Genomic DNA, 23,790 nt, shown 5'->3' on the forward strand with positions numbered 1-23,790 from the left:
GCCGGAACATGTGCTTCTCGTTATCGGCCACAGACTGCGTTGACCCACGTCGCTGCCTTACCTCAGAGTAAGCGGAGACTGCACTTTACGACGGCAGCCGGGCAGCCTCTTAAACTCAGCCCTAACTGTTGAAGCGTAAATGGCTAACACATTGAAAAAAACGCACATTTAAGCCCTTAGATGTAATCACCAGAAGGATTTACAAGGCAAGTGTCATTCGAGCTGGTCAGAAAACGGAGATGCATGTCATGTGATGCATTAAATTACTAGAAATATTGTGGTGGGTGCCTGACAGAAATGTAGGAATATTGCTGTTGGATTGTTGTGAACGACTGAAAATGAAAACAGACTCAGAGGAATTATTCTCCTATGACATGACTAGCTGGACCATAAGAACTGGGTAAATGTGTTCGGCTTCACTTGATTCAGGGTATCTGATAGAAATGGCCATCATTTAAGCCAAACCTCCATCATCTGCACTTGCACCAGCTTCTTCTGCCAAAGCAGGTTTTCAGTTTCAGTGTAACTGTATATTTTTCAGCTTGTAAAGAGGATTATTCTTATGTAGATCATATGCTGGTTTTCAAACATTTCAACATTACGGATTTTCCAACGCAAATCCTTGGATGCAACCTTATATAGTCTCTTTCTAGATTGAAGATAAAGAGTTTATAATACACATATAAAGATAACTTTCATTTGAAACCTTACATATATAATTTTTCCATTAACCTCACTCTGCAACTGCGAGTTTTCGCTCATTATGTGCTGGGCCAAAAAGGTTTATTTCAAATGGAAAAGAGGAAAATGATATTATCCAGTTCATTTCGAATCTACTGCTTTAAGAAAGTTACTTGGATTAGATGTGCAAAGAGTTGGTCTACAAGCTTTTCTAAATTAGGGGTTTTCAAACAGGTCCAGGGGTGCCTATTAAGAAGGTGGTGGAGAGTGCACATAAAATTAAAGAGGAAAAAGAAAAAGATTTTCCATAATGTATTTTTTTTTTTTTTTTTTTTTATGTGACATGACGTTCAGCCAAGTATGGTGACCCATACTCAGAATTTGTGCCCTGCATTTAAACCATCCAATGTGCACACACACAGAGCAGTGAACACACACACACACACACACACAGTGAACACACACCCGGAGCATTCTCCAATTCCTGCCAGCCCGAGACTCGAACTCACAACCCTTCAATTGGGAGTCCAACTCTCTAACCATTAGGCCACGACTTCCCCAATGTATATAATGTATATATGAAATGCATTTAACATTATATATATATTATGGTTTCCACTAAAATATTCAGCAGCACAGCTGTTAAAATGTTTCTTGAGCTCAAATCAGCATGTTAGAATAATTACTGAAGAATCATGTGACACTGAAATCTAAATGGCTGCTGTTTTGCCCTCGCAGGAATATCACAGAAATCCCTTATTATAAATTTTAATAATATTTAACAATATTACTGTTTTACTGCACTTTTGAATATAATGCAGTAGGGATGTGACGAGACGATATCCTCGCAAAACAATTTGCAGTGTTTATATATTAGCTAAGCAATTAATCCTTTTGAAGATTGCGATCTTGATTCAAACACTCACACAATCTTATTCTTGAATGACAACGATTCAGTTATGTCTATTACGACTGTTTCATATCGCGAGCGTCAGTGGAGCGTGAGAAGCACGTTTTGCTGCTGCCCATGTTAATGAATCATTCATGCTGCTGCTGATCCAGAAAAAGCAACACATTCACACATCATTGTTTCTGTGTTACAGACATTTAAATAACAGAAGTACTGGAATAAATGTTTACAGTTTGGGTATAAATACTTATTCTCTAAAAACAAAAAGTATTTGTCATTGAATCATTCATTCAGGAGATTCAAACTGTGAAACATGGCTTTATGAATTGAGTATATGAATATATACAGTATATATATATATATATATATATATATTTTTTTTTTTTTTTTTTACTTGTTGTTTATTGCTGCATACAATTAAAATAGAAGTACAAAGTACAAACAGATTTCAAAATGCACTTTTGTGTTTTGTGTTTTTCAGTTGAATAAAATACTATTTTCCCCTATATATTTCATCATTGAGGATTTCTTTTAAAAAACAGTCTAAAAGTCTTGTCTCATCTCATTCTCATGAACCCAGTCTTGTGTCTCGTCTCGTCTCGTGGGGTAAGTGTCTCGTCACACCCCAATAATGCAGTCTTGGTCAGAATAAAACATGAACTACACGGAGAAAAAAAAAAAAAAAAAACCTTACACCTGAATGGTAAGATATGTACAGATATAATGATCACTATTTCTGCATAATTTCAAACTGAGGGTTTTAGGCAGTCTCCCTTGTAAAACTACTGTTGTGAAGAATCCTTGGCATCAAAAAGTTTGAAAACAGTAAATAAACCCTGCTGTAAACCACAGTGCAATTCAATTACAGTGGAGAGATGGCCCAGTCTCATTAATATGAATGTTAAAAAAGAGTTACCCAGCAAATCAGTGAGTTTAGGTAGTAAATATGCACCGAGAACAAGACAAGCCAGCTTCTCTACTTCTCTACAGTGTCCATTTCAGCCTGTTACAAACATGGCACAAGTGAAATACACATTACACAACTTAAATTAGATGTTGAAATAAACAGCTACACAAAATGACTTCATCTTTTAACGGCTTAGTCTGAAGAAACAAACAGAATCATCTTCTATTCTCAGCTGCTCCGACAATAGCCAGAGTTTTTTTTTTTTTTTTTTGTCCAACATGTGTTTTTATGTACAACACGATGAAAGATTTTCAAAGCCAAAAGTCTATTTCTTTTATCTACAACAAGGATTTGGTAAAGGGATACAGGGGAAAAAACAACTTCAATAGTCAATCTTGATAAATGCACATTCAGAGCCAGAGTAGATTGATTCCAGGTGCACTGAGTGTGGAGCAGTGTAGGACAACCAGCAATGACAGAGACTTCCCCCGTCATTCTCCAGGACACCTTAAAGGTGCAGCTTTATGCTTAAATAAAATGCATCATATTTATATTATATCTGCATATACTGGTTAAAAGTAAACATTTAAAAGTTAACAAAAGTTAACATAAATTAACATTTATATATAGATTTTTTTAAGTCTCTTCTGCTCACCAAGGCTGCATTTTTTTGATAAAAAATACAGTAAAACATTAATATTGTGAAATATTATTACAATTTAGTATTTGTATGTCGACACTGAAGACTGAACACTGAAGATTCAATGATGCTGACAATTCACAAGAATATGTTACATTTTAAAATAGATTCAAATGGAATACAGTTATAAAGTTATTTTAGATTGTTATAATATTCCACAATATTACCAGTATTGTTTTTAATGTATTTATTTTATCAAATAAATGCAGCTCTGGTGAGCATAAGCGACTTCCTGTAAAAACATTCAAAAAAATGTAATTATTCCAAACTTTTGGCCAGCAGTGTTTAATGATTTTATAACTCATGAAATTGTATTTCAAAGCTTCTGATGATGTGTTTGACACACCACGTCATTCTTGTTCTCCAAGAGGATGCTGAGCTTTTTGAGGAAGGAGACCACCAGCACCAGCAGCTCTTCGTTGTCCCTCTCTAGACACTTGACCAGCAGGTGCACAATGTTCTTGTTCCTCATCTTGAGCTCTGTGTGGGTGTCCTCAGACAGATTCAACAGCAGGTAGAGCGCAACTAGAGCCATGGGGAGGAAGAGGAATACATAAACAAGGCCTCGTGGATGATTCCTACTAAACTGTGCCACATAAAACATTTCACTTCCTGTACCTCGCAGCAGCTGCTCCTGTTTGTCCAGAAGGCTTTGGTATTTTTTAAGGGTTTTCTCATGCTCCTTCTGCAATCTTTGGTTTCTGGGGTCCTTGTCACGTGCATATGTTAAGGAATATTTGAGTTTGTTTATCACATTTTTTGTGCTATTAATTTTTGGATTGAAAAGAGAGTGACAAAAAAGTATATAAGCCTTGCTCTTTTTCTTTAACTCATCCCGCCACAGGTCATATTTCTTCAGCTCATGCTCGATGTTCATGCACAGCGTGCCAATCCTATAGTGTGTAATGAGTCCATGGAATTGTGAGAAACTGCAGGAAGAACACGAGTGGTGGAGGGTCTGTCCTCCTCCGACCTCTCCATGCACATTCTGCCAGACACTGATGTATGCGATGCAATCGGAGAACTAGACAATGGCTGGTATGCAGAGACACCGAGACGGACATGCCAGATGAATTTCATACTCTTGTCCTGATTAGTACATAAACAGAACTGAAAGATCGGGCCAAACAACTCATCATACATTTCAAATACATCCTTCAAATGTCAAAGTCATTCTAGCTTGTGAAAAAAAAATCCACATTAGCCGTCTAAAAATGAGAGCCAAGGAAAACCATCAAATGAGAGCACACGCTTTAATAGTTCAAATAAATGCTGACAGCTAGCTCATTGAAAGCAGTAACCTGATCTGCATTAACTAAAGACGTTTTGAGAGCAGATCCCAGTTTTCTTAAAGGGATCATCGGATGCCCATTTTCCACAAGCTGATATGATTCTTTAGGGTCTTAATGACAAGTCTGTAACTTTGTTTGGTTAAGATTTCTCAAACACCTTTTTACCCCGTTTAAAACATTTTTTTTCATAGCAAGCCGTTTTGTAAAATTTTCCTTTAAATGTTAATGAGCTCTGCTGACTCCGCCCCTTTCTTCAGAGCTGCTCTCAGAGAGACTGGTTACTTTAGCCACATTCATGGTGAAACTTGCTAATTAGCACATAATTAGGCAAGATGATTCATAAAGATTCATTAAAAAAAAAAAAAAAAAAAAAAAAGAGAAGCCACTTCAAAAAGAAAAAAGAAAAGAGAAAGTTCACCATGCCAACAGCACATTAAAGATCAGCAAACTAAAATCCTCCTCGAACACTTTCTACCTGATTCCATTTCAGGCCTGTTAAAAGAACATTCCACTTTTTTTGAAAATAGGCTCATTTTCCAACTCCCCTAGAGTTAATCAGTTAAGTTTTACCATTTTTGAATCCATTCAGCCGATCCCCGGGTCTGGCAGTAGCACTTTTAGCTTAGCTAGCATAGATAATTGAATCTGATTAGACCGTTAGCATCTGGCTCAAAAATAGTCTCAGCCTCGGAAGTCATGCCCACGGATCATTGGCTAACCGTCTGATGCATATGAGACACAAAAGTGGGAACACCTCAGGAGTGTCGAAGTCGTCATCGGATTGGTTGAATTCTACAGGATTTCAACAAAAAACGTGTCACAGGTCGGAGTGGACCACAGATGTTGCAAGTCACGCCCCTTCCTAGTTTCCACCTCGAGGAGGTCCCAAAGCCACCCCAATGACCAGGCAAACCAAGCGTAAGTAATATTAAAACAACTTTATTTAAATTAAAATAATTCAGGGAGGGGGAGGTAAATCTTAAAATTATCGTCTCTGTTCAGCAAGAGGAGAAAGGGGCCGGAGAGGACTATGCGGCGAGGGTTAGTATGTCCACAGAGGGAAGAGGGGGACGAAGCCCCTTCGTCCCTTTCGAAAACCCTTAGTCTTCCTCTTTGGGCTTTTGTTGACTCGTGGCGCCCTTCTTTTCTCCTGAAGGCAGAGTGAAACACACAATGAATAATCGATCCGGTGAGAGTGGCTACCTGTTACTTGGGTCCATACGACTGGCTGATAAATGACTTGTTCCTCCGATCTCTTCGTAAGGGTGCTCGGGCGGCACCTCCCCTTCTGCACACTCAGAGGTGAGCGCCAACCCGCGACACAGAACTCCAATGGCACTGCAAGAGAGAGGTCACTCAAACTGCGGGGGACAACACAGGTAGGTATTTCACAGGCAACTGGGGCTCTATTCTCCCTTTAGTGATTCGTAGCAATGGACAAAGGTAAGTATTCCACAGGCAACTGGGGCTCTATCCTCCCTTTAGTGATTCGTAGCAATGGACAAAGGTAAGGATTTCACAACGGGGATTTTTCACCTAGAATACTTCTCCTGGGCGGTGGGCTTACGGTGAAATACTGCGATACAGTAAGTAGATGAACTGTCGGACCTGGAGTAGTAAATCGTCGTAGCGCAGGCCTCCACAGGGATTTCCTGTGCGTCGGGGAAAGTTAAACACTGTCGCACCGGGCCAAACGCTTCCCTCTCCTCTCTTCTATTTGCAGTTTAAGGGATCTGGACCGGGGCGAACCTTTGAAGAGGCTCCACAACAGGTAAAGTAAATCCACACAGCTAATTTGCAACAGCAAAACTTCCTCCTTGCATATAGGTATAATTTTGGCTTTTACTCACACCAGTCTTGCTTACGTGTATTCTTCACCACCGCTTCCACAGAGCCAGGGTATTCCGAAAGGCTCTAGACAGGACGTTACATTTGGGTCTCCATGCAGGGGTCGCAAAATGGCATATAGATGAAAATGGCGCTTCACCAGCCTCAACGGTCACTGGTCTCCCCCACGACTCATCCAGTCCAGGGTGGCTACTGACAACATAACCACAGCATACCACTGCAAGATTTCAAGTGTACACACTCACAGCAAAGACAAGGACTCACCCACTGCACTCCACACACTCTACGTGAAATAGGGTCAGAACCACGGTTTACTAGGACTTATCCTGGGGTTTCGTTGGGCGTTGTTGATAGATGAAGGGCCGGAGGAATAACGTTGCCGACACGACTGCTTGCGGCTTCCTGTACTTGTACTTCCCGGCTCACCCAAAACTCTGCTCCGTAATGGGGCCGCTGGCCTATTTACCAGATGCTCACAACATACGCTGGATAATGCACTCTCCCCAATGATGTACAATGCACTGTCCAATAGTACTCACAAATGAACGATAACACTCTTCCTTTGTCTCCTTCTAGGTGTCCAATCCTCTTCACCCCATCGGTTTTCCGTTTGCTGGAGATCGCCCTTGACGTTACTTCCGGTGAGTACTTCCTATGACTGTGACTCCAACACATCAGTAGTTTATATATAGATGGTCTCATCAAACATCGATAAATGTTGTATACTCAGCCCAGTTACTAGTGTCCTTGTCTCCTTCTTCACCCCGTGAAGATCCTCTGCCTTCACCAATGCTGACTCTGCCCAAACCTCTACGCTGACTCTGCCCAAACCTCTACACTGCCTGCCGGATCGGCCTGAATCAATTCAACTTGAACTCCTGTTTGAATTTCCGAGACTCTTTTTATACCCTTCCTGTTCTCTCCGTTGTCCAATCCACGATCGCCGCGTTTATTGTCCTCACCTGTGCCTCGTACAGCCCAATTTGCCTCCCGGAGTTTCCCGGAAGTTCCATTGTTTGTAGTATACGGGCCGGGCGGAAACCATCTTCGCCACTTTTGGTTCCGCCCCCAAAAAATCACAGTGTGACACATGTGTGTCTCGTTCTTTAATGTTCTGCCTGAAAACAAAGATACTGTGGCGCCAAACCCCCTCACGAAAGAAGAAATGTGTAGTGTTTACAACTGATGATGAGCTCTTATCAGGATCAACTGAACCTGAAAATAGTCCCCAGCTAGTTTGTGTAGTTGCAGAAATAACAGAGTTCCTGGGGACTATTTCCAGGCGCAGCAAATATCACTACACCTGCTGCACCCATGGTAGGGCAGTAAAGTTCCTTGATTATTACACCGGAATGAAAATAACATCTTTGAGCATGATGCTAATGGTCTAATTAGATTCAATGATCTATGCTAAGCTAAGCAAAAAGTGCTACTGCCAGACATGGAGATCGGCTGAATGGATTAGAAAATGGTAAAATTCATCTGTTTAGCTCTAAGGGAGTTGGAAAATGAGCCTATTTTTTTTAAAAAAAGGAGTTTTCCTTAAAGGCACCACAAAAAAAATGAATATGGCTGTTGACAAAATGACCAATTAAACTGTACCAAAATTGTGTACCTTGAGAAGCAGAAGAAGATGTAGATGATAGTAGTTGCTAGCTCCACACTGTGCTTCCAGTCCTCTCTCAGTACCCGGGCCAGAGCTCCAAGTGCAATCTCTGAAAAACAATATCTGAAACTCATCACAAACTCACAAACAACCGGATAATCCGCCAGCATCTATGACAATACCAAGCATACACTGCAAAAGCAGACTGAACCATGGAAGTCACAGCTGTTGTGTGGCAGTTCATGACTTTTCATATGTTCATGACATAGGTTTGTTGCAGAATAACACTGTTGACATTAAACTGAGAACATAAATGAGCTATTTTAGTACCATTATGTAGGAGCTCCTCCAGGTTCTTAGGGATATGAGCCAAATGGAGGATCAGAGTGGAGCCTCTAATCTTCTCAGGGATGCTCTCATACAACAGCTCAATGTAATCATCAATTTTATTAATGTTGGCCTCCACATCAATCTGGAAACATGGTATCATGGTAATGCATCAACTTTTTATAAAACTAATGTCAATTAAAGCTCCCAATCAATTAAAACATTTATGTTTGCCAAATTTCAAGTCAACTCTATTTTTATATCCCTTGTCAAAAAACAGCTGTACAGAAAATCCTAATGCTAATAATGTCTTTATATCTTCCTGCCTTATAGCTGCATTTAGCAGATTACAGCTGGTCGATAATATATAGTTTACATTTTTCAATGAATCAAGCAGTTGCGATATGCTATATAATATATATGATTATATGTAACATTGTATGCAAGTATACTGTATATATGTGGATAAAGCTGGACGTATTTACAGTAAATAATCACATTTATATAAACAGGTGGGAGATAATATATTCATATTTTGCAATGAAATAAAAAAATGAGCAGTTGGTAAAGCTGGTGTACTACATGTAAACCAATTGGCTGATAACATAGTTTACATTTTCCATTTATATAACAATCAAACAGTTGAGATTTGCTATAGTTTATCAGAGTTAACACATTCCAGAAAGTAAGTAGTAGGACTGTAATGTCAACATACAGACCTCCATTGTTATTAACATTTCTATCAAGGAAGTAGTTATACTCGTGAGTGAAATTTCATATGTTGAGCTTCAATAATGATTAAATTACACCAAACAAAGACTGCAAACGACTTTTAATGTACCATCTGGGTTTGGTTTATGCATAATTTGGAAAGAAAAAGACACTTGAACTGTGGATCAGTTTCTATCTGGTTTGAATTAGTTGGTAAAAATCAGACACAACAGAATTAATCTGTTATCATGTCAAATTAGAAATAGGCGTTAAACATAAAAAATTATCATAATTCAACATGTTTCATTAATCACATATGTTACATTCACTTTCCCAGCTCTAAGTACACATAAAATGTGTATCTTAAATTATGCTTCCATCCCTTCAAATGGCAGAAGTTCTCTGGGTTTCGATGGTTTCTTTTCCTTCTTCTCCACTAAACATGAAATAACATTAAATGTGATTTGATACATACTAATTAATAGATAAACATTACTAAATCAAAAAGATTTGTGAGTTTTTCATATAAAATTCTACTTTGGGCGGAGATATCAGTGCTGGCTTTCAGACTACTCAGCCGGATGCTAAACAAAAAAACAGACACAAATGTAAAAAATAAAAAAAATAACAATGGAGAATATATGTGTAAACATGCTGTATACAGGTTTACAGCTTATCTCTACATTTTCTGGCACTCTTTCTTGTCCTCATGCCTGACATTGCCTGTCTCTCTTAAAATAGATGCTTCCACTTCATAGTACACCACTAGAGCCTTTTCTGTTGGATGCACATCTATATCACCAGTCCTACATTTCTTAATAGACACAGGAGAGATCAAGATTGGATGTGACTGTGAGTTGCATCCAACACTGACAGTGTCTCAAACCTTACAGTGAGCTGCCAAACCTAAACAGCATTTTTGGGCAACGCAAGAGCGTTCATCACAGGTGCAGAACACCAGGAAACCCGCCCAATCATGGGACCCGATTGTCCGCAGTTCACATCTGATGGGTTGAGCTCGAGGGACCGACGCCTGAGCTGAGCGCGCGTGCGTGCTCGCCATCTGGAGGACGGGAGTAGACCGAGTCCTGTAAGTCCATGGTTTTCGACCGCAGTGTCTCTTTTAAAAATGTCTTGTCATAAATAATAATATAATTGTATAGTGTTTCCAGATTAATTGTTGGAATAAAAAGGCTGTCTCTAAAGAAGTGAATAACATGTTTTTATCTTAGGCTACAACTCATCTTAAAATCTTACAACTTATTTACAACAGACAAGCATTTCGTCATAGGGAACTCACATTTATTTGTTTGTTTATTTATGCATTTTTGATTAGGAAAATAAGAGGTAAATAAACAACTTTGTCTAACTTTTTTTTTACAGTTAGTTAACAAACCTTGCAAAAAGTTGAAGCTCTTCTCTAAACACCAAAACAGGATGACAGATTAGTTTTGTCTGGCAACCAATCCAATACACATAGGTGAATGTTAAAAGGGAATCATTGAGTTTCCCTGCTACAGTTACACAAACAGTGTTGCTGTATTACTATTGGACAATGTTTCAAAATCCAAGTGACCAGATGTTTAGAATATATTTATGAGCAATATTAAATTATGCTGTACCATAAACATCAGCCATTCAGATTTCCATGCTGATCTTCATTTCAACAGTGAAAAACAACTGAATGTGTATCCGTAATGTTTGGGAAACTATATGTCATCAGCACTGGGTGGCCATATAAAGTGGTGTTACTAAACTCTATGGCACAGTACAGTGGATGTACTCCCTGCATGAGTTCCCACAGATTCAGTATAGAGGCCTTTACCAGTTATACATACTAAAATGATCTAAGCTGGCTCACACATGTGAGTCATAGTATTACCCGAAACCAGTTTCCCATAATTAAATGTTTTCATTTCTCATAATGAATCATCCAGTTGGATCCATGTACAGGTCAGCCATTGAAGGCTGGCCAACATTTTTGGGGGGATATTTTCAGGTTACATTCTGTTTTATTATTGTTTTTTAGATGAATTACACAGACAGGACTACATTTGTTTTATAAAGTTAGTGGTAAACAAAATACTAATGTCTTCATGAAACAAACAAATATTGAAAAAGACAATGCTGGCCCTTGAAAGCACGTCAGCTGCTTTTTATTTTATTTTATTTTATTTTTTATTTTATTTCAGGTCAAAGACTTCACTCATGGGATACCTTTAAAGTGTATATATAGGTTTAAAGTTTCACTGATGAGGTACCTTTTTCTTCTTCAGATGTTTATTACAGAACATGTATTTCTTGTCTTTCCATAAGACACTGAAACAGTGTTTACCTTGAAAGCTGGCCAGTGTTTTAGGGATATTTCCAGGTGTAACGTTGCACTCACATAATACCTTTTCTCATTTTTACAGATGCATCAGAGTCAGGGCTCAACTTTGAATGATTTCTCTGGCTTCTCATGTTTTGAGGATTCACTCTATATCATGCCAATATCACATCGAGTGCCCTCTCTACTTACGGTCATTTACTAAGGCACATTTTTGTCCCACCACGAAACACGATGCTTGTTTCCCCGGCCCACCCTGCAAACCACCCTCTGACACATTAGAGCAGTCTAACACGCACCGCAGCAGTAACAGCAAAGTAAAACAGCAATCCAACTAATTTGAAACATATCAGCGTGATTTACGGGCAAAGCTGTGAAATATGACTTTAATAATGGTTACAAATGGCTTCAATGCTGTCTGTCTGAGAAACACAGAAGAGCTCAAGGGCTTATGAAAAAGGCGGCCCATTCGGTATATTACTGGCAGCGCATTTGTAATCAGTGAAATGTGAAAATGACTGTGGTGTGACTGTTCTGGTTATTGCAGACTGAACTGCTGATGAAGTTGCTGTCCTGTGGTTGTGTTGTAACTGAGCTGAAGGTACTTTCATGTGTCAGACTGTGGGATGTGTGTGGTGCCATTGGTTTTGACTGGATTGGTGCAGCCCTACATTTACGAGCCAGCTTGTTTGTGTCAGTACTTCATAACAGTGTGATTTTACTGTTGACAATTTGTGTCAGTAAGGTATTTAGCTATATTTAGAGATTTTACTGTCTTGACAGATTGAAAAAACATCGGGATACGGATCCCAAATGGAAAACATTTTTTTATTCATAAAAGAGCCGCTTAATTATATCGGCTGAACTTGTTAAAATTGTGCCTAGAACATTGAGGGAATGTTTTCCAAACTGTGTGACCTTCAGGGTCATTACACTCACTTCAGAAGTCATTACACTTCAGAAGCTACTTGACATTCGTTCAGTCCTCTGGCTTCCCTCTCGTGTTTTATGCACATGCCTTGAATGACCTGTAGGTGAGCAGCACGCCATGCACGTCTGACACCAATAATATGCATAAGGTAACAGAACTAAATGGGTTCAAACACAGGAGCCCTCATACTACATCACCACACAAACTGTTCTTACACTGTACACTAAAAATGATTTATTGAAATTGTAAATAAAACAAAAGGGCTTTTCATACTGCGCTTAACCCTGGGTTATTGTTGCTCTAAACTAGGGTAAGTACCACTTTTTTTTTACCCTGGGTTATGAAATTCTGTTCCAGGACAGAGTTAGCACTGCTTATGCAGTAACCAAACAGTTGATGGTGGCTATTGACTTCCATTGTATATTATACTCTTTGGTTGGCCACATTCTTTAAAATATCTTCTTTTGTGCTCAACAGTTGAAAGAAATCCATAGGTTTGGTACAACTTGAGGGTGAGTACACGATAACAGAAATGTAATTTTTAGGTGAACTATTCCTTTTAAAACACCCAGGGTTATTGTTAACCCTGGGTAAATTATAAGCAGTGAGAAACGTTAACCCAGGATTAAAAAGTGGATAACCCAGGATTCAGTTTACAGAGGGTTTAATTTCAAGTGTGAAAAGTCTTTTGAAGTATGTTTTACCTGAAAATACCCTTTCAGTTTTTTTTATTTCAGTATGCTTTATTCAGCATGTCTTCTTTTCTTTTTTTTTATTGTTCATGAAATTTACTAGCAATTTCTGATTTCCACATTTGTTTTTCAGTGTATTGTCATTTAAGAAAGTCTCTTTGATTTGTCTATTATAATAACTGTTGAAATGTACGTCTACGTAGGACATATTTCACTGTAACCTCCTGAGGCGGCTCCTTCTGAAAACAATTAACTGAAGGGCTGCTTAGCATGGAGGCTCCCCTTGAGTCTTATAAGCGCCGTGGCCAAGTCCATCATTAATCAGAAGAAAAAACATGGCCACTGATCATACTTCTGTGTGCAGATTTATGTCGCCGCTGATGTGGAATGAAGATGGGAGGAGTTTCACAACGTGCGTCTGCTCCAGAAAGAGTTAAGGAATGTTGTTCATTGTCACATGACGTGGGAGAAGACAGGCAATATTCCACACCCCCTCCCTGTCGGGTGCACATCTTGCCCGCAGATGTGGTGATGCCACAAACACTTCAAAGTGCCTCCCCTCAGACCAACTGATATTCTGACGCCAACGGTAAATGTCCTGCACTCGCAAAGTGGAAAATATGAAACTTGTTAAATGGCTCTGGAGGAACTCAATGGAAGAAGCACTTCCATTGTGTCTTTGTAAAAGTTGAACAAAGGACTGTTCTCATTCTCGCTGAAAGTGAATAAGGCCTCAGTTACAGACAAAAATAACATTGGCTATCTGTATTTACAAGGATAAAAAGAGTCTTGGGCATGTAAGCTGTTATGTTATATTTTGGATTTGGGATACTACTTTTAAGAGTCAAATGCTTTTGTACCAATAATATACTGTTCAATACCATGTCTTTGAAAAAGTCTCTTATGCTCACCAAGACTGCATAGAGTAATATTGTAAAATTACAATTTATTCTTTTGATGGCAATTCTGAATTTTCAGCAGCCATTACTCCAGTCTTCACTGTAACATGATCCCTCAAAATCATTCTAATATGCAGATTTTTTTTTTTTTTTTTTATTGTTATGAATGGTGAAAACAGTTGTGCTGCTTAATATTTTAGCAGAAATTGTGGATACATTTGTTTTTTTATTAATAGTTCAAATAAAATAAAAGTTCAAAAGAACAGCATTTAATTGAAATAGAAATCTTTTAAAACATTATTAATGTCTTGATTGTCACTTTCGCTTAAATCATTGATGAATAAATCTTACTGAACTTAATAGTTTTTGAACATTAGTGTATAGTGTATCACATAGGTATATCAAATAAATGGTAAAAAGACATGAAGCAATGTAAAAAATGCATGTTGATTAAATATTTTTAATAATCATTTTAATGAAATTATTTTTTAGAGTAATTATGTAAAATTACATTTTAATTTTAAATTAAACATTTTAAAATGAATTATTTTATTTGTTTTATTTGTCACCTCTGCTTCAAACAGTAAGCATGCAAGTACAATATTACCTCTTGAAAGGTCCTCATGGTAGAGACAGCAATATTTTGACCTCAGCCAGACAACAACAATTCAGAGGCCACAATAAGAGCAAGAGAAACCGCACCACAAACCAGCAGGAAGTTCAGCATATTCAGTTCATCTGAGTACCGAATGATGCATCAGTCACTGTCATAGTCTAGACAGCCAGTCATCCTCAATGTATTCCAGATCTGAACTGCTTTACAAATTAGGTTTCTAAATAATGAACTAAACTGTGACTATCTACCAGTTCAACAGAAAACTGAAAACATGACAGTTAAACTAACACATGTTCTTTTAATTTAACGTGTAGAGAAACTCGCACCTGATCTTGTTGGGAGATCCAGCCATGATAGATGTATACGTTAATAGGGAATGTGTTTAGAGTGAACGTTATGACACCCCTGAAGTGGCCTGCTGGTATTGTACTAGTTCACAGTTGACAGGCTCAAGGAGTTCAGCTCCATATGGAACATATATCACTCCATCTTCCTGCTGCTGCTGCACTTATTAAACTCACTTTAACACATGGCAAGTGGGATTCACACTGCAAGTCTCACACACACTCTCACACTCTTATTCTTTGTGGTGAGCTCCATATATTTCACTGGCCCTGGCTTGCGCAGGAGGATTTGATTAGTGTTAGATGCTGAAATCTGACATCTTTTCAAGCTTAGCCATAAAGATATTTTTCAGTTCTCACTAGACTTAACTGGCTGTATGCTTGGTTGAAGGGACACAATGCATGCAAACTCTAAACAGCCAGAACTGTTTTCTTATTGTTTTATGATGTTGTATTATTAAAGGTTACATGTTTCAAATTGAGAATTTAAAAATAAATAAATGTATACAATATTACGATTATAAGCAAAATATAGTGTGGTATTAGTAACAGATACACATATTTGAACTCTCAAAAGTTTGTGGTTGGTAAGATTTTACTAATAAAATTTATTTTAGTATTTGCTTAGCGAGGATGCGTTAAATTGATCAAGAGCGGCATTTAAAATGTTTGTGAAGTATTTCTGTTTCAAATAAATGCTGTTTTTAAAAAACTAATATTCATCAAAAAAAATCCTGAAAAATATCACAGTTTAATATTGAGCAGAACTGAGGTCTTCAACATAAGGAAGGATCATGTGACACTGAAGAATGGAGAAATGACTTGCTGAAAAATAATTAAAAAGGAATAAGTAACATTTTATTAATAATTTACATATAATATATATAAAAAAAATAGAAAACAGTCATTTTAAAATGTACAAATAATTCACAATATTACTGTATAAAATGCAGCCTTGGTGAACATAAGAGACTTCCTTCAATAACATAAAAATAAAAATAAAAAGTACCTCCCCCAAACTTTTGAATGTCAAATATGACGGTATTTACAGTAATCATGGTGCATAGGAAACACCAAATCAAATGGCAAAAATATAGTATACAAAGCATTAGATGGTTACACATTTATTCCAATAATTAATTACTGTAAAAATACCAATACATTTATTTGAACTGTATACACAAGATTGAAAGGCATTTTTCTCTCTTGCTAAGATATATTTTATGCAAATCAGTGCACAAAACATGGTCTGCAATGTAATGATTTGCACTAACAAAACCAAAGACTTTTAATTGATCTTTGGTTACAAAGAGAAACTAACTCACAAATGGCCCTTCCTGCTTAATCAACAAAAGTATGTTTTAGTTTGATTGGTTGGTACTCATTCACACACACACACACACACACACACACACACACACACACACACACACACACACACACACACACACACAAACACACACACAAACACACACACATACACACACACACACACACATACACACATTGTTTGAAAGGAATTTTGTGAATCTACCAGTCATAAAACAGAAGAATGGAACATGTTAATCCAAACAAGATGTTTATTGCAGGAATTGACAGATACACGTGGATAGCAGGTGGGTGATTGGTCCCCTTACGAAAAGGAAAATATATTTACCAATATATTTCTTAAAATATATTGTGATATATTGTAATATATTATTTTCCCTTTTTATTTTCTAATATTTTATATATTTTAATACATTTAATAATATATTGATGATACATATATTATATAATATATTGCAAAATATACAAATGATTGCCGCTTTCAATTTATTGCAATATATTGGAAAAAATAAATATATATAAGAATATATGCCTAATATATTACATGTTATTTTCCAATATACTGCAATATATTTCATAAGGGTCAACAGAGCAACAGTCTTATCTTAGCAGGTTTGGAGGAACTGGTGTTGGTGTTGGTGAGCCAGTTCCGGATCCGGAGGTCGGATTCAGATGAAGGCGAGTCCGTGCAGATTATTGGTCAGGAAGGAGACAACAGTGCACTGAGGTGAGCGGTTTATATATTCTGTGCTGAATAGATGTGAAAGTTGCAGGTGATCAGAACTCTGACTGTGAACGAGTGAGTGGGCAGAGTGTACTGTAGGGGTCTGGTGCTGTGGATGTTGTTACAGTACCCAAAAGGGCTACAGGGACATTTAATGAACAAGTATTGAGTTATTCATGAACCGGTTTGTGTCATAATTTAGTCACAGTCATCATATCAGTATATCAACAGAACACGAAGAGTACAAATTAATGTCAGTCCAGGACACCTGTGGCCAGTGCAGAAATGGAGTGCTGTTTTATTTGGACCTATTTTACAGCTCTCTGAAGCACGGTTTTTAAAAACATGGCATATTATGAAATCTCGGTTTGGGTTAAATGACTCATTTATTAATAGCTGTGGCCACATTTCAACAGTTTAAACCACATCCTCTTCTGTGAATGAGCTGATGGAAATGTGCAAAACAGGATACAGGACTTTCTACATATCTTATAAACAACAACAGACATTTTGAACAGTCTCATGCCAAATACCTAAAAGCAACACCTCTGCTGTAATGTATTTTAGGCTATAGAAAATGTAACATTAGTGAGTAAATTGCTTTTAGGTTGACCACATGAGGCCGATGTTAGATCAGGGTTCACGGGGGACAATAGACTGTACCAGCTGCTTATTTTCTCACTATCATAAATGATACTCAAAGGAGCACATAAACTATTTTAAGCCCAGAGTGAATTGGAGAAATTGGAAATGTTCAGCCACACATAGTGGCTTGCTGTGTTTGCCAGCGCTCTCTCGCTGATGGCAATATTGTTGTAATCTCAACCAGATGTTCATTAATGGCTTTTTAAGAGATCTCAGGGAGCGAGGTGGAGAAGCGGCCCAGATCCACGCTCTGATCTCGGGCTCTTTTGCGCCATGCCAAGGGCCCTGAGCTCCACAATAATACACATCATCTGACAGCCCGGCTCCCTAGCAACCGGCCTGTTTACATGACAACACTCACCACAGGGAGGCTATTTGCAGGCTTTCCTTGCAAAAACATATCTTTCCCTACAATTATGAAAAATGATATATGAAAAAGCAGTTAAGTATAGAGTTTACTTTAAAATGCCAAAAAACACTGCGATTTTCTTCACTTCATGTGTCTTTTTATACCTCATAAATGAGGCTTAATGAATTTGATTTATCACTTATTTCACTCAAAAATCATTTTAAACATATTTTTTACGGTTAAAGCCTTTAACCTTAGATACCTAATTAAATTAAATACATTTATCAGCTAGACTTCATTAGTGTTGGGGATTGTTTGGCAGTGACTCTTTCTGCAGGTTATATCTTTACACCAGTAGGTGACGTGTTTTACTGAGTTATTGACTTGTTTATTCAGACGATCCGTTCAAAACACTGATTCATTTTGGCTGTGTCCAAAATCACCCCATATTCACTTAATTAGGCCACTTTTTGAGGGGACAGCTGGTGTCTGAACCCATAGTGGACATTATGGTGTGCACTCATTGAATCCCACACTGCACTACAAAAATCAGTGTGAAACCATTGTATATTCTATGGCTAGAGTATACCCATAATGCACTGTGAGAGCTGTGCCAACTAAATTCCTACATCTTGGCAGAAGGTGGAGCCTGCAGCTGAATCATCCAGCCCTCCATTTTCCAAACTGCTGGTCCAATGTGGGCACAGCGTAAAAACATACAGGTATACATTTATTTTTAATTGATTATTATATAGTTGGATTTTTATACAAGCTAGTTTCAATGAGTTCAAAATAAATATTTTCATTACTACTGGAGCTACTTCTGATTATTAAACAATAAACTCAGACTGCAAAAGTGTCAAGCCCTGCCTACTCAGTGTCCGAATTTGCTTACTCATTTTTATTAACTCTTCAGCTGTACTATTTTAGTGTACTAATGTAGGGAATAGTGAATGAGGTTATATGAGGAAATTTCGAACACAGCATCTGTCTTTGTGAGTCATTGAATCTTTCATTTAACCAATCAGTTGCAAAATGTTCATTCTTTAAGGAGCTAAACAAGCGAGTCAATTGCTGAATTTGAAACTGTGTGCTAACATACTCCTCATACTAATTCTGTTATAAAGTAAGTAGTAGTAAGAGTAGCATGCAGTTTCCAATTTAGCAAAAAAGTCATTCACTCAACTGATTAGTTAAAAACACTGATTCACACTGACTAAACACTCAATGTACCTTCAGAAAACACTTCACAGTATTGATGGAAGAAACACATTTTGAATCATACTTTGAACCATAAAAAAGTATGTTATATATAGTATACATGAATGTAATATAGACGTACATTTGTCACTTTCCCGTGACCTACCAGTGTCAGTTGAGCCATTTCACTGCCAATTCACAAATCCTCTTCCATGGACTCATGGGACAGTAGAGTGTCCATCAGATGCGCACTTCAGAATCTAGTCAGAAAGAGTAGTCTATCCAGGACTTTTTGCCTATTGCTTTATGAATACTGTGAATTCATTCATACTACTGTGCTCACATACTGTTTTTCAGCTGCTATATATTAGGGAATTATGGATGCTGCAGCCTATGACTTAACAAAGCACTGTTTGCTGAAATCATGTGAATTGGCTAGTTTGATACATGCTATGAGCATAAACTAAAGATTTGTATATGTTTTTAATGTTTTAAAAGCAGCCATCAGTATATGCAAAGGCTTTCTTCTTTTACTGTGGTTTGAACTTTTTTAATTTGTGAAACAAAAATAAATGTTTTTGGTAATATTGCCTCTAAAATGATACTGAGTATAATGCCTTTACTGAATTGCTATTTTGATTGGGTGGGTTCTGTTCTGGATAAGGCTGACTATAATCACTTAACATACCTTCAGCAAACAGTAAGCAGCGCCTTCTACACTCCATACCTATCTGTTACTTTTTTTTCTTCAGGTTTCTTTAGAATTTCAGAGCTTTGCACAGGTTTATATGTTTTGCATTGCCAGAGTTCACTTTATTTGCTCCTCATGTGCAGAGCCAGCTCTAGTCTGGTGTTGTTGAGTCACTCTCAATGGTTTTGATCAACAGAACACCATGTACTTCCTTTGTTCCCTAATACAAACCATGCAAACAACTGTGCATTGTTATGTGAGGGATGAGGTTTACATGCATTCCTTGTTAAATCTGGTCTTTTAAAAATGACTCCCATCTAAATTTAGAACTTTCTTAGATCTGCTCAGAATAAAATCCACCACTTTCAATTTTTCAACAAACAACACATCCAACCTCAGGCAAATTGCACATAATTGAACAACCAAATTGGACTATTAGCGTTGCATGATTTGGATTGGTTGTGATTGGAAGAGCTATATAAGAAACACGACAAGTGGTTGCAATCATTTCCAAAGTGATAAAGTTGCAGATCTCCAGAATGCAGGTATTTCTCTTCCATAATATTTTAAATATATTTGATGCTGCTTTGTTCAGCCCTACCAGGCCTGACAGGAGGCATTTATGTCAGAGTTGTATTTGATGCCAAACTTGAAATTATTTCCATCGTCTCTGCTGCCAGGGGCTGCTTCAGGCCTCCTTTTATTCTCCTGGTTTGTAGTGGGCATTGCAACAATTACGCGACTGTAATGCTAATGGTTGGTTTATAATGGACGTTGTGCTGTTCCCTCCAGATTTGGGATCCCAATAGACTGAGATTACCTAGGCAAACCTCAGCACAGATGGGCAGTAGAGAAGTCCAATCGGTAACAGATGTGAGCCCCCTGAAATACTGGCTTGGATACCAGATATATAGGCCCTCAAGCCCATCACAATATTAACTACAAAAGTGACGCATGTTATCATTGATCGAATAACACTTAATTATTAGAACTGCATAAAGAATCTTGTAAAAACAGTATTTTGAAAGCAAATGAATGGCAAGAGTGCATTTTAATATTCAGTGCATATCAGGTGTGCCTATGTGACAAACTGGGTTGTGTATTTGTGAGGCCCAGTCGTGTCTAATAAACATATGGTAAAGCATAATAAACCAGGGAGTATGCCTATAACGTATTTCTTAAAGCCCCTGAGGTGAGTCCCTACACTCAGTTACCTCTGTAAACACCCCACAGCACACCTTCTCTCTCGTTCTCTCTATATGTGGCTGAGAGACTCACTCAGTTGTAATAAGCCCATATCTGGGCAAGAGTTTATATACTGACCCAAAGGAAAACAAAAGGACATTTTGAGCTTAACTAAATAAATAACCCTGTCCTCCACTTAGACTAATGGATTTGGCCAGTATTTACTTTTTCTGATACTTACACTTGGGGTGGCATGTTAATGCCGTTAAAAATGTGAGACAAGCACAGTGATGTTGTTGTGGAAGTTATCCTGCTTTTTCAGACAAATTCACAGTCAAAAATGGCTGTTGTCTATTTTCAATGAAGTAGTGATGTACAGTATGAAGCAGTGGAGCACAACTCAGAATGAAATCACTTTCAAACTTAGCATCCTAAAATTTTACATAAATACAATGTAAATTTTGTGCAAGTTTGCTCTCCAAGTCCAAGTCACTTGGATGATTATTGATATTTTATTATTGCTGTTAATAATGTTCATCGTCTGGTTGCCTACGTCTTGTATTAATTTTTGTGAAAAATCCTGGCATATGCACATAAACGCTCTCAGTTATTAACGTAACCTCAGTTCTCTCTAGATGAGGGAACGAGTGTTGCTTAAGCTAGCTTACGCTACGGGAAAATCCATTTTTCTTGAGAATACTGATGCCAAAAAATTATCCTTAATTAAGCATTAATTTAAAGCCCATTGTGTCCCATGCAGACCTAGCGAGACAGCTCCCGTGCCTATTGGTCGCTCTGCAGCAACTGCTGTAACCTATCGAAGGACTGCCGTGACGTAGGCACCAATGAGGGCGCGGGCGCCCGTGCACATCACATCCCGCCAAAATGGGCATGGCTTATGTCAATATAAACTGAGTCTAGATAGGTTACTCTTTGGTTTTTCATTGATGAAGTGAAAAACAGAACGTAGCACAAGCACGGCAGGGTTACGCAACACTCATTCCCCCATCTAGAGAGAACCGAAGTTACGTTAGTAACCGAGAGTGTTCTCTTAAGAGAGTCCTCTCATGTTGCGTAAGCTAGGTTATGCTACAGGAACCCAATGTAAAACGCTGTAAGTGCATAGTAACATCCACACATATATTCCACAGGGCATGTGCACGAGGTATACAAAATAGTGGGTAAATCCAGACCAGCAACGTGGGTCCAAGAATATAATATGACCATCTAAGGACAAATGTGCTTATCACAGTATGACAGTCAGATCTGTTAGGCTTAGCTCCGTGCTATCAGCACGCTCATAAAACACTGTTTGCATGATACTGAGTATGACAAATCAGTGGATATACACCTAGACTGACAACAGCTTAGCTTGCAAGGCAGGAACTTCCAGGTTATACAACCTAATGAATGTAGACGGGGAGGCCCAGCCTGCCACCATACAAATTTCCTGGAGTGAAACACCACTAGACCATGCCCATGAGGAGGCCATGCCTGGAATGAGATCTGATACCCAGAAGGCAGCAAAGGCCCTTATATTCATAAGCCAGAGCAATAGCATCAACTATCCATCTGGAAAGGGTCTGTTTCGACGTGACTAGCCCCTTAGTACTACCAACAAAAGAAAAAAAGAGCTGCTCTGACTGTATGAAAACAGCAGACTGTTCAACATATATCCTACTTGCTCTCAGATCTTGGATGAGTTGACAGTGAAATGACTTGTGCCCTGAACGGAGTGGAAGGCACTCTGGGGACATAACCATGTCTCGGTTTGAGAATGACTTTACAGTCATTAGGTCCAAACTCGATACATGCAGCACTCACAGAAAGCACATACAGGTCGCCCCCTCACTTGACTGAGGCAAGAGCCACAAGGAAAGCGGTCTTAAATGAAAGACACCGCAGATCCACGGACTGCAGCGGTTCGAAAGGGGCATCCTTCATACCGTCCAGGACCGTGGAATCAGAGAAACACTACAGCATTGCGGGTCTATGTCCCAACCTGAGCACCATCCGGAAAACACTGACCACTTTGAGGCATAAAGCCTTTAAGTAGAATAGTGTTTAACACTCCCTTTGGGAGGTCCGCAGGTACCTGTTGATGGACCAGATGCGCAGGGCCCATATGTTGGGATGTGGGTGCCAAATCGCGCCCCTGGCCTGAGAGAGGAGATCCCTCCTCACCGGAATCGGCCATGGGGTCGTACTCTCTAGCTGCATCAGCTCTGGGAACCAAACTTGGTTCTTCCAGAATGGTGCCATGAGGAGCACAGAGCATTCGCTCCTCCTGATTCACTTGATCACCTCTGGTAACAGTGCGACCGGGGAAATGCATAAAGGGGGCGGCTGGGGCATACATGGGCCAATGCTTCCCTCTCTTTGGTGAAAAACACTGGGCAGTGCGCGTTCTCTGGTGGTGCAAAGAGATAGACTTTCACTCTGCCAAAGGTGTCCCATAGTAACTGGACTACCTGGGAGTGTAGGGACCATTCCCCTGGCGGTACATTGTCTCGGGACAGCATGTCTGGGCCCACATTTTGACATCCCGGCACGTGCGCTGATCTCAGCGAGACCAGGTTGCGCTGCGACCACACAAGGAGGCGTTCCGTCAGTGTGTGGAGGCTCCTTGATCTGAGACCGCCCTGGTGGTTTATGTAAGAAATCACTGCCATGTTGTCCGTATGGATTAAGACATTGTGGCCCTTTAAGCAGGGGAGGAAATATCCCAAAGCATTCTTGACTGCTTTCATGTCCAGACAGTTTATGTGTAAGCACCCCTCCTGGGCAGCCCACAGGACGAATACCGGCCTGCCCTCGTAGAGGGCGCCCGAACCTTAGTTGGAGGTGCTGCCACACAGTTCTGAGTCACCCTGA

The 23,790-nt window shown here is 38.8% G+C and overlaps 1 pseudogene; it reads right to left on the reverse strand.

The window, feature by feature from the left end:
• LOC127939778 (kinesin-associated protein 3-like) overlaps positions 1–23,275 on the reverse strand; it is a 42,173-nt pseudogene extending 18,898 nt beyond the window's left edge.
• Between the last annotated feature and the right edge of the window lie 515 nt (positions 23,276–23,790).

This window comes from Carassius gibelio, chromosome A2, assembly GCF_023724105.1.
Source record: "Carassius gibelio isolate Cgi1373 ecotype wild population from Czech Republic chromosome A2, carGib1.2-hapl.c, whole genome shotgun sequence".
NCBI lineage: Eukaryota > Metazoa > Chordata > Actinopteri > Cypriniformes > Cyprinidae > Carassius > Carassius gibelio.